The sequence below is a fragment of the Orbicella franksi genome, chromosome 2, assembly GCF_964199315.1.
Source record: "Orbicella franksi chromosome 2, jaOrbFran1.1, whole genome shotgun sequence".
Taxonomy (NCBI): domain Eukaryota; kingdom Metazoa; phylum Cnidaria; class Anthozoa; order Scleractinia; family Merulinidae; genus Orbicella; species Orbicella franksi.
The window spans coordinates 10,746,055-10,761,466 of record NC_138146.1 but is presented as its reverse complement, the minus strand read 5'-3'; the positions used below and the strand labels follow the sequence as shown (position 1 = coordinate 10,761,466).

At 39.7% G+C, this 15,412-nt stretch overlaps 2 protein-coding genes and 1 pseudogene across 5 annotated transcripts in view; 2 read left to right on the top strand and 1 right to left on the bottom strand.

Annotated features, from left to right (window-relative positions):
• Positions 1-15,345, bottom strand: part of LOC145480087 (uncharacterized) — a 337,189-nt pseudogene extending 321,844 nt beyond the window's left edge. Inside the window, exon 1 of the transcript XR_014048506.1 lies at positions 11,137-15,345. The product of XR_014048506.1 is annotated as an uncharacterized LOC145480087 (transcript). The remainder of the gene's footprint in view (positions 1-11,136) is intronic.
• LOC145480036 (uncharacterized) overlaps positions 1-15,412 on the top strand; it is a 67,742-nt gene that overhangs the window by 23,928 nt on the left and 28,402 nt on the right. The window lies entirely within an intron of this gene.
• The window catches only part of LOC145480044 (uncharacterized), a 137,847-nt gene that overhangs the window by 96,654 nt on the left and 25,781 nt on the right, over positions 1-15,412 (top strand). The gene's annotated exons all lie outside the window — the stretch shown is intronic.

Sequence of the window (15,412 nt, the reverse complement as noted above, 5' to 3'; positions counted from 1 at the left end):
AACGTATTTTAATACAGAAATTAAACAGATTTTGGATTAAGCCGGATGCATTTGAAATCAGGAAAACACCCTCGTCTATCAATATTACTTTTGCTCTTTTCAAGTTTAATAGTCTTGTTTTTCAGAAGAAATATAATACTTGCTATCGATGTTTGCCCACAAAGGTTCTCGTCCGAAACGGCACGTATTTAAGGTTACTTCCCACCTTGAGAGGCCCAAAAATCGTTTTTTCTTTTATTTGACAAAATTTAAGTTCGTCATTTTATTTAGTGTTTCCAAAAGAAAAACATTAAAAATCTCAAAAAGCGGCCGAGTTATTTAGAAAAAGTGCATTTTCAAATAAAGTTAGTAAACTAGGAAGGTGTCACAATCTTGTCAACGGGCGAGAACCCTGGGGAAATTTTCGCGGCAAACGCTCATCGCTCGTATTTCACGACATTTGCATATTTTTATTTACATCACGCACTTGACAAAAATTTCCCCGTGGAAGCTCTTTACGCTAACTCCCATGAAAAAATCAAAAGCAGAAAAAAGTCCTTGGGTAAAGAAAACGAAAAAAACCGGCGTAAAGAAGAAAGAAAAAGCTCCATATTGTCAAGGAAGGAAAAAAACCTTGCCGAAAGCGACAAAGGCTCTTGGTTTGGCCAAACACCTTCGACAATCTCGGCATCTGCTGAAGATCCGGAACGTTCGAATATCCTTGGATCAGGCTGCGAACAAGATTCTTCGTCGGAATCTGGCGGAAGTGATGAAGAAAATGACACCTACCCAAGGGAACTCATTTCAGCAGTAAGAGTATTTCTTGAGCTGTCCGTCGATTCCTTAACGTCTTGTTTTTCAGCGGTACATTTTCCGCCTTTAATCTTTTTGGCGCGGGTTTTGCCTTTGCCTTTGCCTTTGGCGTCTTTGCCCATATTACGTTGCCATCCTGAATTGAACTCTACTGAGCGAGATAAAAAAAATATGTTGCAATGCGATGCTTTTCCCGGGAAATCTTGAGCTATTGTCATAGACACTAGGAGGTCCTGTTGTTCCATTGGTTTGCGGTTTTATCAGGCGTGATAATCTCCGGGTGTGGCGCGAGTTGTTTACGAACCTTAACAAGCTAAAATCTCGCATTTGATTTTTGGAGGAATACATCCACTTTGAGCGAATTTATAGGGTATGCAGATTTGACGGATTTTCCTGAAATTTCGCCAGAACATTCCAGAGATAATGACAAACCAAAGTGTGTCGGGAAATTTTGATATTTAACACATTTTTCCCGTGGCGTCCATTTACGCAACACGTCTCGCATATTTTTAGCTACTCCAACTTTAGAAGTGGATATCTAGACAACCAATCAGAATATCGAAAAAGCCCGACACACTTTTGTTGATTGATGCCTTGCGAAGAAGACTCTGGAGCCATTTTGCTCGTACTGCGGAATTCGATAACCGATAAATTCAGTAGAAGAAGCCTGGGTCGTTTCACGCCTTACCGCCTCCTGACACTTCCTAAAAGAAAACACTGCTGAAATTGTATTTTTTTCGTAAAGTACATTTATTAAGCTTTCTTATGATATATAGTTTGTTGAGGTTTTATTGAAACTGGTGCGCGTGCGATTTTTTTCCCGAAGGGCACCCGCGAAGGTGGGAAGTAACTTAAGCAGTCTTCTCAAACTCATTAATTATTCATGCAACTCTTACCCAACCAGAGCATCCTATTCTGGTCAGGTGGATGGCTTTAGAAACCCAATGAAAAACGAGTTGAAAACCATGGCGTGTTTGGAAATAAAATCAAACACAGATGCAAATTTTCTTAATTTGCCTATTGATAAGGCAAGAAAAACACATGACGACAAACAACTTTATTTAATCACACATTTTACAAAAACAACTTTAAACCGAAATTATCCACTGCTGACGTTAAATGTAACGGTACAGTTATTAAATCCCCAAAACAGAAAGGGCCATTCTTTTTCTAAATTTAAATTCCCACTCAATGGTGGCGACCTCGTCTTTTGGTTCGCTTTCAACCTAATGCTGTACACTTCCAACCGAAAACAGCTCTAACGTTAGAAATCCCCAGTTCTAAGACGTACTAATTTACTATCTACCCCTGCATTTAACAGACTAGACGCACACGTTACCTCGGAATAGCGCTGGCCACACACTTTTCCTCTTCTTCGCGAGTTTTAGGAGGGCTAGATCTGCACTCTGCCATTTGCTTTGCGAAGCAACGTGTTCGCTCAGAACTGACAAACAGCTAGGTAGCAACGTGACATTGATTGTCACAGAGCAGCAATTAAGTGATAGAATCACATTTCACGTCTCAAATATAATATTTGAATTGAGAAAACTTATTCAAATGGTAATTTAAACTAATTTTCTTTGTTGGAGAAGTAATTTCAAAAACTCGTGCTTCGGGTTTCATCAGGTTTCCAAACACTCGAAGACAGTAAAACCACTCGGCTTGTGGCCTCGCGGTTTCAAATGTTTCTCGCGTTTGGAAACCTGATGAAACCCTCGCACTCGTTTTTAGTGCAGAGTGCACTATTGGAATGGTTATGGGAGCTGCCTGCCGCTAAGGAACTAAGGCATTATGGCGCTATGGCCCTGTGGCGTTAAGGTGTAAACTTTAATGTTTGTTTAATTAATTAATTTCAATTAATTAATTAGTCTAGAGGCAAGGAAGTAGTGGGGGTAGGGTGGGAAAGGTACATGTGTACTCTACGTAAAACACATTCCATCGCCGTCACTGAGCTTTTAACATCGCAAAGCTATATATTTGTTTCAGGTAACCCCTTGCTCTCCCTGTGGTACCATTCTCCTTAGAACAAAACTAATTTGCCCTAAACGCATGCGTAGATTAGTTAGCGTTCGTGGCTTCTCTATCAGGTGAAGGATACATTGCATATGGAATCACGCACAAATGTTAAGTGCTTTTCCTTATGGTAGAACTCAACATGTAAGACGCATGCGTTCTAGCATCGTTAGTGTTATACACTATCTTTCCATGCGGTATTTTATATATCATGTCATGGGACCAAGGACGGCAGTTATTTTTCAGGTAACGCCAATTGTCCCTTTTTATTGCAAAACGGAAACGTTACTGTGGCTACGTAGCTTTTAGAATTACACACAGATCGGTTCAACAAATATCATCTGCTGTTTTTAATCTACAACAGTGTGCTTGTCAGGGTTCAAATGTATTGCTTCTCCTTAGCGCCTTGTTTATTTCTTGCCTTAATTGTGTCTGTAAGAGAGACCAAAAAGTTCCCAAGTTAGTGGCTTTAATACTCCGCAAATTGTAAATTTGTAACAAAAGAAAGCAGGAAAATGCTCAAATATTGTTGCAGACACCGTGGCACCTAATGAAAGCGCAAATTAACTTAATCAGTCTTTGAGGAGACTCATTCATATCGGCCAAGTAGCGCTGTTTATCTTCAATACTTTTCGTTGAACTGCTTCTCAGCCATCAATATCGTTGTGTGTTAATTTTGAATTGTTTTATTGTTAACAACAAAGGTGGCAACAGAAAAAGAAAGTGGTATTTCGTGACTATCTGATAATTAAATTAGTTCTTGTTCATCGGTAAAAATTTGCATTTTTAGTAAAACAACATCGTTTCTGTTCCGTTTCTTCATCACTACATCAGATATTTAACTTTCTTTCATTTATCTCCAAAAAAACAAGGATGTTTTGGAGAAAACAAGGGTTTCATATAACATGCCTTTGCGAGGAAAACAAAAGTATCAAGTTATAAAGATGGCGTGAAGAGCTAGATTGTCACGTTTGCTGCTTCAGCATATTATTGAATTTACAATGAACGAAAATCAACGTAAAACACCAGTAGTAATTAATTTGTGCGTGATTTTTGGACCTTGAATGAAAATACAACCTCGAAACATACACACTGCAAAGGGGAGAAGCCGTAGCAGACTACCAAGGTAGACACAAACCGGAAGTGAACCGAGCAGGGGTGAATACTTATGGAACTACTGTACCAGAGCTATCAATTGCGCTCTGCACTATCTGAGATTGTCTCACTAGTTGAAATAGTACTTCCATCTCATTTAGGGGGTTCAACCAAACCACCCGAACCATCCCTATCCCGGATTCGCCCCAGAAAAAGCAATTTTAGTGGAGCCCCGTAAACACAGTCACCAATGGGGTCATGAAAATTTGGCCGTATTAACGGAGTGGCCGGCTGATTAACTGCGAGTTTGATCTTAATTGAGTGACATCCTAACTGATCCACACAGTAAACATCTAGAACGTAGATATTATTTTAAAAACATAAGCACGCAAGGCGTGCAAGAGTTTTTTTTTGTGAAGTCTCGGAGATAGGAGCATTCACGGAACTGTTTACAGTAATGATTGGGTTAATTTGACAAGTTTTTTCGGTTGCGATGTACAGCAAGAAAGAAACTTGACATTTATGCTGTGCATACGATGTTACATGGGTAATGGTAAGATAACTAAATAGTAAGCCATAAAATGTTTGACTCAACAAACTACAGCAATCTGACACGTCTCCAGATTAATGTAGATACCATCTTATTTTCTAACAGGCAATTTGATTCGCTTTTTGGTACAACCCACACTGTGATATATGTGACACGCGCACATGCATAACTCACTCACCGATCACATAGCCCTTCCAACCACCAAGAGTAATTTTTGCTCAAAATACTCAAGTTAAGAGAACTTTTCGCATTTTATAGAAGTTTGCCCTTTTTACACAACACAACACAACAACACTACTTCACCGAAAATTGAAAGAATGAGAAAATAACCTCTCTGACACGTTGAAAGTCTGATTTAATTAAATTGCACTTTAACTTAGGGCCACGCAGTCCACAAAGAACATTTGAACAGTTTTCATAATTCTACCTTTAAAAGAATGTCATAAAATGTCCATCAAATAAAAATATTAAACTGCTACTGCAGAGACGTAAAAACCGTCCAGAAGTGAAAGCTTCTTTTTCGTTTAATATCCTGGGAACAATAGGCGATAACTTGTCAGCTCTAATTGAATTTACTTCCATATAAAAAACAAAAGTGTTAAAGTTACCATTTGTTACTAAAAATAGCAAACATCTCGTGGGAACAAATAATGACGATTCGTCAGCTCTAATTGAATTTACTCCCTTGTGAAAAACAAAAGTGTCAAATTACCGTTTGTTACTAAAAAATAAAAATATCTCGTTATATTTGCATGCAACCAGGACAAAACAATCGTTACCTGCACTTACTATTTTACACATCGGGACTGTTTCAAATCTAAATAGTCTCATCTCCTCTAAAACATGTCCTAAGAACTAGAAGCGGCTATACGTGACCTCTAATTGAATTTACTCCTTGTGAAAAACAAAAGTATCAAGTTACCTTTGTAACTAAAAATAAAAATATCTCGTTTCATTTGCATACTACTAGCTCATGAACTGTTTCAAAACTCAAGGCTGATATCGTTCATAACTAAACTCCTCAGCCTAACCCACAGAGGATGTCGAAGTAAGCCCAATATATGAATACTTCCTCCTCTTTTATAGAAGAATAAATATGGCCGTTCTAAACTGTATCGGGATCAAATCTTCTCAAATACCATTTACCTTTACAACAAGAAATTTGATTGGCTGTTTATATTAGATCCAATCTGATTGGTGTGACATACATACGGAGATTGATAGAGTTCAGAACGGCCATATTTATTCTTCTATAAAAGAGGAGGAAGTATTCATATACTGGGTTTACTTCGACATTTTCTGTGGGTTAGGCTGCGGATTTTAGTTAAATGAACGAGATGAGCCTTGAGGTTTGAAACAGTTCGTGAGTTAGTAGTATGCAAATGCAACGAGATATTTTTATTTTTAGTTACAAAGGTAACTTGATACTTTTGTTTTTCACAAGGAGTAAATTCAATTAGAGGTCACGAATCGTCGCGTCTAGTTCTTAGGACATGTTTTAGAGGGGACGAGACTTAAGATTTGAAACAGTTCTAACGTTTACAATAGTAAGTGTGGGTAACGATTGTTTTGTTCTTGTTGCATGCAAATATAACGAGATATTTTTGTTTTTTAGTTACAAAGTGTAATTTGACACTCTTGTTTTTCACAAGGGAGTAAATTCAATTAGAGCGGACGAATCGTCACCACTCTTTCCCACGAGATGTTTGCTATCTTTAGTAACAAATGGTAACTTAACACTTTTGTTTTTTATATGGGAGTAAATTCAGATAGAGCTGACAAGTTATCGGCTATTGTTTCCAGGATATTAAACAAAAAAGAAGCTTTCGTTTCTGGACGGTTTTTACGTCTCTGCAGTAGCAGTTTAATAGTTTTATTTGATGAGATTCATTTCAGTCCGATATTTTTAAAGGTAAAAAGTATGAAAACTGTTCAAATGTTCTTTGAAGACTGCGTGGCACCAAGTTTAAGTGCAATTTAATTAAATCAGACTTTCAACGTGTCAGAGATTTTTTTCTCTTTCTTTCTATTTTCGGTGAAGTTGTCTTGTGTTGTATAAAAAGGTAAACTTACGACTCGTATAAAATGCGAAAAAGTCTCTAAATTAACTTGAGTATTTTTGAACAAAAATTCCTCTTGGGGGTTGGAAGGGTTATGTGATCGGTGAGTGAGGGAGTTATGCATGTGCGCGTGTCACACCAATCACAGTGCGGGTTGTATCAAAAGAACGAATCAAATTGCCTGTTAGAAAATAAGATGGTATCTTCATTGATCTGGAGACATGTCAGATTACTGTAGTTTGTTCAGTCAAACATTTTATGGCTTACTATTTAGCTATCTTACCATGACCGATGTAACATCGCAACCAAAGAAAAAATGTCAAATTAACCAAATCATTACTGTACCATGAATGCTCCTATCTCCAACACTTCACACAAAAAAATAACTCTTGCACGCCTTGCGTGCCTATGTTTCAGGTAACGCCAATTGTCCCTTTTTATTGCAAAACTGAAACGTTACTGTGGCTACGTAGCTTTTAGAATTACACACAGATCGGTTCAACAAATATCATCTGCTGTTTTCAATCTACAACAGTGTGCTTGTCAGGGTTCAAATGTATTGCTTCTCCTTAGCGGCTTGTTTATTTCTTGCCTTAATCGTGTCTGTAAGAGAGACCAAAAAGTTCCCAAGTTAGTGGCTTTAATACTCCGCAAATTGTAAATTTGTAACAAAAGAAAGCAGGAAAATGCTCAAATATTGCTGCAGACACCGTGGCACCTAATGAAAGCGCAAATTAACTTAATCAGTCTTTGAGGAGACTCATTTATATCGGCCAAGTAGCGCTGTTTATCTTCAATACTTTTCGTTGAAATGTTTCTCAGCCATCAATATCGTTGTGTGTTAATTTTGAATTGTTTTATTGTTAACAACAAAGGTGGCAACAGAAAAAGAAAGTGGTATTTCGTGACTATCTGATAATTAAATTAGTCCTCGTTCATCGGTAAAAATTTGCATTTTTAGTAAAACAACATCGTTTCTGTTCCGTTTCTTCATCACTACATCAGATATTTAATTTTCTTTCATTTATCTCCAGAAAACAAGGACATCTTCCGTAGGTTTTGGAGAAAACAAGGGTTTCGTATTACATGCCTTTGCGAGGAAAAAAAAAGTATCAAGTTACAAAGTTGGCGTGAAGAGCTAAATTGTCACGTTTGCTGCTTCAGCGTATTATTGAATTTAAAATGAACGAAAATCAACGTAAACCACCAGTAGTAATTAATTTGTACGCAATTTTTGTTTGTTCAGTCAAACATTTTATGGCTTACTATTTAGCTATCTTACCATGACCGATGTAACATCGCAACCAAAAAAACTTGTCAAATCAACCAAATCATTAATGTACCATGAATGCTTCTATCTCCAACACTTCACACAAAAAAATAACTCTTGCACGCCTTGCGTGCCTATGTTTTTTCCTAAGACGTCCACAAACACTTGGCTCTCGGGGCTTTACTGTGGAGTTTATTTGGGTTTTTTGCCAAAAATTTCGCCGCCATACGTATCAATCTGCATCGTTTAATGGATCTTTAATGATTTTAAAACTATTACTAGTATTACCTCTTACCGTTACATGTCGAGATGCACAAATGCACGAAAAGCCCTGCCGGATTGTGTATCACACGCTCTGTTGACAAGCTCTGAATGTTCTTCAAAATCTGATTTCTCGTCATCCAGATCTGTCTCATACTCATCAATTTGTTCTTCTCTGTGATCCTCAAACACCTCAGTAACATCCCCTTCGTCCACAAATTGTACGCTAACAACGCGTTGTGGTACTGCATTCGCTGATGATACATTGTTTTCTTCTGGGAATCGAAGTCTTTCTTCAGAAAATACAAAATACAACAGCGGGGCGTCTCGTCGGCTCGATTACAAGACCCAAAAAGGAGGATCTCAGAGCTTTAAAGTTATTTGAAGACAGGAAATTCTATAATTGACCAAATTTGGAGTTAATGTGGTTATGTCTGGTGAAATAGAGACCACCGAAGGATCTGGACATTTCCTGAGCTAGGAATAAATTCAAAATACTGTTCTCTCTGAATACAAATATCCCTACAACGTCGAACCATGTCGCTTGTTAGTTAGGATTTTTTGTTGCTAGTCGGTAGTTTTTTCCTCGTTTTGTCGGTAGTCAGTCATATTTTTCGCCCTTTGCCGCTAGTCGGTTAACACCATTCAGACCCTCTTAAACACCGCGTACGCTAAAAAGTCGATCATCTTTTCTACATTAAGGTATCATGGTAGGTGGATTTTTACGAAAAATGCGGTAAATATTTTGCAAAAAGAATGGGGGAAAGGCTTTTTTACTTTGTAAGTGAAAGCAAAAACACTAGTTTTGAATATCATTAACCCCTTACAGCGGGTTGACACCTCTAATTATAATTCACCGCCAGTTGTCACATGTAATGCGAATTGCGGTGTGATATTTCATTTGTGCACGCGAACTGTTCTCGATCTGGTTGTTTCATCGCGAGTTGGCTTTCGTTCTTGTCAAATTTTCTTTATGTCAGGACGAAAAATTCTTGCCCATTTTCGTCTTCGAAGAAGCTGAAGAGGCGAAAATCTGGTGGAACCCACAGGTTCAGCGTCGAACAAGATCTTTGGCTCTGAGTGACCGTGGGTCGCACTGTAAACAAGAAGAATGGTTGAAGAAACTCGAGGACACTAGTCCCACCAATGAAGCTAAAGGACAAAATACAACAAGTGCTAGTCGCACGAAACTGTTGTAGAACGGACGCGATTCCGAAACGTCCACAACGAGAGAGTCAAGCGGAGATGTACATATAGACAATGTAGACCTCGAGATTTCCTTTTTTTTTTCATGCTTTTTGGCTTCACATGGTTTCAAAAAATGTCTGGAGAACGAAGGAGCCTAAACTTAAGCAACATAATACCCATGCCGCCGACGAAATCTTTTAAGTAAAAGTAATCACGGCAGTTTAACTTGTAGTTTGTCGCTTCTCGGACGATTTCACTACGACGGGTTTCCGCGCCAGAATATTAGTCGTCTGTCTATTTCAAGTTGTCATAATCCATTGTTGTGGTAAACTGACCCATGCCGACATCTGTCAGTGCGGAGGGGATTTTTAACACCTATTCATACCAATCTCAGAAAAGGTTTTTCCTATCTTTCTCGATAAAAGAAAACTGCATATAAGGATGAACATTTTTAGTTCGTTTACGCGCGTCTTCCGATGGAATTGGCCAAAAATCGGCAGGTGTGTTCTAGGACACCTCCTTCGAAAAAGGGTGTCGGGATTTGTTTAATTTCGCTTCCGTTTCAAAGTTATGTCCTCTTTAGTAGAACGAAACGTCCGCATTGAAAATATCAAAGGTTAGGAGGGTGTAGAAAAAAACAACAAAGCACATCTGGAAAATCGCAGACACGATTTTTGAGGGTGATGTGTGAGAAAACATTTCCGATGTAAATCGCGCCGCTCCGATAATTCACGTGCGGAAGCGAACCAGCTTAAGCGAACCAGTGTTTCTGGGTATTTCTTTTAATATCACTGCGACAGTAACTTTTTAGAAAATTTCAAAGATATGATTGTATTTTATAACTATTAAGCTTTCAGAAAATGTATAGGTTGATGGGGTTTTCTTTCAAAGCGCCAGCGTAAGAGCGCGATTTCCAAACACTGTCAATCCACCTACCGTGATACCTTAATCAGTTCAAATTTTGTGGTTTATACGGTTACGATAGCAAAAAACCATCATTATATGCTAAACAGTTAACCCCCTCTAGCCTGCATAGCAAGCGTTCCCGTACGAAGAGCTTTTCTGCATTCCAGCCGCGCATAAATTGGAGCGAAAGCAAAGTATTGACAAAGCTCTCGGTCCAATTTACGCACGGGTAAAATGTGGAAAAGCTCTTCGTATGGGAACACTTGCTACGCAGGCTACCTTCGCTTCTAGTCAAATCCCTTTGGAACGTGTCAAAAAGACTCAGGAACACAGGTAAATAACAGTACATCTATTTTACATGAATGTATATGATTACGTTATTGATACAGTGTTTGGATACCCTGTGGTTAAGGTTACTTTCCACCTTCAGGGGTGTCCTTCGGGAAAAAAATCATACATGTGACAGTTTCAAGACAACCCTAACAAACTATATATCAAAAGAAAGCTTAATAAATGAAGTTTACAATAAAAATACAATTAAAGCAAGGTTTTATTTTAGGAACTTCAGGAGCCGGTAAGGCGTGAAACGAACGAGGGTTCTTCAATTGATTTATCCGGCGGGTCTAAAACAGGTCACGGGTCATTGTTTCACCAATACTGGAAAAACCCTAAGTACTACACTAAGACAATGTTTTAGACCTAAATACTGCACTAAGACAATGTTTAGGCCTAAGGTTAGGATTAGGAAGGGGTTAGGGTTGTTCCGGTATTGGTAAGACAATGACCCGTGACCTGTGTTTTAGACCCGCCAGAATTTGTCGGTTATCGGATTCTGCAACACGAGCAAAATGGCTGCACAGTCTTATTCACAAGGCATCAATCAACAAAAGTGTGTCGGGGTTTTTTGATATTCTGATTGGTTGTCTAGATATTCGCATCTAAAGTTGGAGTAACTAAAAATATGCAAGATGTGTTGCGTACATGGACGCCACAGGAAAAACGTGTTAAATATCAAAATTTCCCGCCAACCCTTAGTTTCTCATTATCCTTGTATTGTTTTGGCGAAAATTTCATGAAAATCTGTCAATTCTGCATACCCTGTATTCTGCAATACATTTCCTACTTAAAAGTTGTAACAACTTGTCTATGTTGAGAGCGGAGCTCCCGCGCTCCGAAGGCGTGCGAGCGGAACCCATACCTTAGAAAATTTGGTGACCCATCAATCTCAAAATTTTGGTTGTCACGTGACTATCCGTACGTCCGTCCATCAGTACGTGCGTAAGGCAAGCCACATTCCTTGAAAAGTAAGAGAATAGCACCATTACCATAGGTACATCTTTGATATTGGACATCCATGTTATGATTAATTGACAGCTGTCAGAACAAGGTATCCGCTGACCAGTATCACGTGACCATATCGCGGACTCACGTCAAGAGCTCATCGAGGTGGCGCGGTTTTTTGAAGTTGACTGCTGATCAGGTACTGGGTTTTTCGATTGGATCGCGGGTTCAAGCCAGGTTACTACTTTGGGGGATAGGGTGGGAGTACATGCAAAGGCAAAATTTCGGCGCAAATTAAACCCTGACGAGTTGTTGACTTTTCTTCCTACATATTCCTTGTACAATCGTCTCTTGGAAAGTCCCTGATATATTACGTACGTAATTTCTACAATCTTGGGTACACTCATTAGGTATGGTTTGTTAAAATGTAACTAGAAAAAATAGTGAAATCACACGCTGAACAATCACATGCTCACAACTGATCATTTTTGGAGTTTCTGATCCAGGGAAAAAAAATCCCGTTTTCATTTATGGTTAATTGCACGAAAGAAACCAAACTTCAGACTGTCCAATTTTTAAGTTTCTTCACAGAAGAATTGCAACGAATGATTATCTCTATAAAATAGGTATCTCTTAATCTACATATCTTTGAAACGACATCGCTGAACTATGTTAAAGGTGTCTGAGCTGAGCTTTTAGAAGTAAAAGCCCTTGAAGTGTCCGCTTATTGCAGGTTTCGTGCAACAAAATGGTTTAATATTGGGGTCCACGTCCGCTTAACAGAGGTGTCCGCTGATTGCAGGTTTATTTTACAGTAGATGCGGGAAGAAAATTTAGTGGTCCACTTAGTAGAGGGTGTCCGCTTAATATGGGGTCCGCTTAATACAGGTTTTGTTGTAGTAGTCCGTGAGCCAGTAGGGCTGGTTGGTATCATCCGGGGTGAATAAGGTTTATGGTGGTTTTCTAGTAAATTAGACCATAAATAGTAGGGAAAAGCATGATAGCAATGATTCTATGGTAGCTAGTCGATAACAGTGCTCTTTAAAGTGTGGCTCAGGCATGGGAACGAGGCTGAAGCTTGTTTTGTGCTTAGTAGCTTCAGATGTCCACCAAAATGAACAGAACACATACACAACAGTACCATTGTTTCACACATACATTTTTTTAATTACAAATGGTTTATTTCATTAGTCGCATGACCAGAGCACGACTTTGGCACGGAAACGAGGCTGATGTTGGTTTGACATACATATGTGTGTTCATTAGCTTTAAATGTCCATCAAAATCTGCAAAACAGAAGGTGTTGTTTATCCCGTCGTTTACATCACTGGACACGTGACCAGGGCCTTTAAAATGGCATTTTTACATGACAGACAATTGTAAGACTGTACTACGAGGCACTCCAATCCACTTTAATTCAACCTGCTCTTTTTAATGTTTCTGACGTTCTTTCTGATGTTCTTTAACGTGGGTATAGCTAAGAATATCATTAAGTAAATGAGTCACGTGACCTAATTTCTATATTTACCAGTTGGCATACATAGAAAGTACTTGTGAGAATTCACAGAAACTTCTTAAGCGTTCAGTTTAATATTCCTCATCACTGCTCACTCCATCGTCATCATCGGCACTATCGATCTCTTGAACAGAACCTTGGTTCTCACATTCAGCAAGCCTGCACATATCAGTGCATCTTAGGCCATTTGTGACACAGACACATTTAGGGGGGATGCACTTTTTAGTTCAGTTACACGCTAATAGCTCAAGTATGGCCTCTGATGCTGCTGTTACGTCCATCCAGTCAACAACTAACTTGACAACACCATCTTCATGCTCAATCTTCCATCCCTGTCCAACAAGAGTCGGAACCTGTGGGTCTTTCTCTAAACGTCGTTTCCATATGGCAACCTGATAATTTGCTCTCCTTGCGTGCTTCACAAGACAATCTCTGCAAGGAGGGAGCTGGTGGCTTTCTATCCCCCCTCTTCTTGAACAAAACAGCTGGTACCTCAGCTCATTGGTTTCGTGGTGACCGTGTTACTAGAGTAAAGACGACAAGTAAGTTCCTCTAATTTATCTGTTAATTCAGGAGATAGGCCCCACTCTTTTCCCAGCTCTGTTAACGCTTCTCGGCTCCTTGTGTTCTTCTTTAATAGCTTCAGTGTTTGTGCCTTTCCCTTTCCTGCAAATGCGCTCACAGTATCACATCCAGTGAATGCATGCATTCCGAGAACACCTTTGCACACTTCTGGACCAAGTGAGGCAGCAACTTTTGAAATGTCAATAACATTTGTCCGTGTACGAGTTCCAGATTTCATGAACAGGGAAGCTCCTATCTCATTGCTAAATGCCAAGGACATGATAAATACATCAGTGTCCTCCGAACAGACAAGAACTGAGTTGAAGCCCTCATTAGCTGCATGGGAAGCGTGGAGCAGTAGTCGTCCATCTTCCTCTTCCTGTTGAGACTTCAGTGTTGGAACCTCACTACCTTCCGCGGTGATTCTGTAGCACGTATCACCAGCATTGACACACAACAGTTTCTCCTCCAACTTCTGTCTGCATGCTTCCTTTCTCCACTCGTTGACGATGAAGGTGATAAGACTCGCCTTATTGCTCACTCTTGTCAGGAAATTCCTCCACTGCCTAACTATCTGTGTACTAGTGATGTTAACAAGCTGGTGTCCTGACTCTTCACCTCGCAGTTGCTGCTCGCAGTTCTTAATGGATAGTTCCTTGTATGTGTCAAATACGACGTCTATTCTGTTACACCACACCCCTTCTTTCATTGCCATAGACAGAACAGTCATAGCGACATCACCAAAGGTCAGTTGATCTTCCTTTAGCCTTTGCACCAGAGACATGCCATCAATAACTGCAGCAGAATTTACAGGGACTTCCTCAGAGAACTGAAAATTTTTCTGTAACAGTGATGCCAGGGAGGCCTTGTTGGTATTTCTCAGAAGGCCATCTGGAGTTGACAAGGCCCAGGGAAGTGGTCCAAGAGGGTGTGAAAGGATGGTATTCATCTGCAAGCTTCGTTCTTGTGCGATAACTATGATTCTTCCAAACAAGGACCTGTCTGCTTTCAAAATAATCGATCGGTCCTTGGTTTGCACCTGTTTCTTCTAGTTCATGTCACTAAATGTCTTAAGTTTGTTGGTCTTCAGAGGGTCATGGAATTTTCTGATTTGAGGAGTTTTCTCCATCCTCTCGTCTTTAAACTTTGCATAACATCTTTCACCAACCGCGTGTGCTGCTTTCAGCTCTGTGGCAATCTCTCTGGGGGCTTTCTTTGCAGTTGAAATGCTAATCAGTTCTTGGCTCTCGGAAAATGGATTAACCCAGCCTTGGATGAGGTCAACTATGGACGAAACCGCCAGCTCATCTCTCTTTATTCTTGATTACTGAAGCTCTGTATGCTGCGTTTCCGAGTTGGATCTTTGTGCCATGTTTCTTAGCTGCCCAAGAAATGCACTTCGGTATTCAGCTGTGAGGTAGTAGCGCTGAACAGTTGCAGGTTTTAAGCTAAAGCGTGTGGTTCCACCAGGACTCTGGGTATCTTTGTTAACTGTGACCTCAGTTGTCTGGTCAACTGGAATCCTCCCAAAGGGACTGCTGCTGGCTAACTGAACGGCAAAACTGCCTTCTTTGAATGCCTTCTGTACTTTAGGATTTTTGTCACCGAGATTTGTCATCTGAGCAAAGTAAGGAGTCAGGTATCGTGAATAGTTCACCTTGTCGTAAGCGAAACACCAAGGGATCATCATTCGTATGGAATGGAAATGTAAATCCCAGTCACCTTCACGAGATGCTCGCAACAGGCCAAGAACTTTTCCTTCTACCATGTCCACATATGGCATCCAGAATGCTGAAAGTTCACCGTTACTTTGATGAAGATGATTCAGGAACTCTCTCCACATAGTCATCACTTGGGGGCAGGACTGGGCATTGAAGCAGCTGGTCTAAGCTCTCTTCCTTCAAATTATTAGCCAG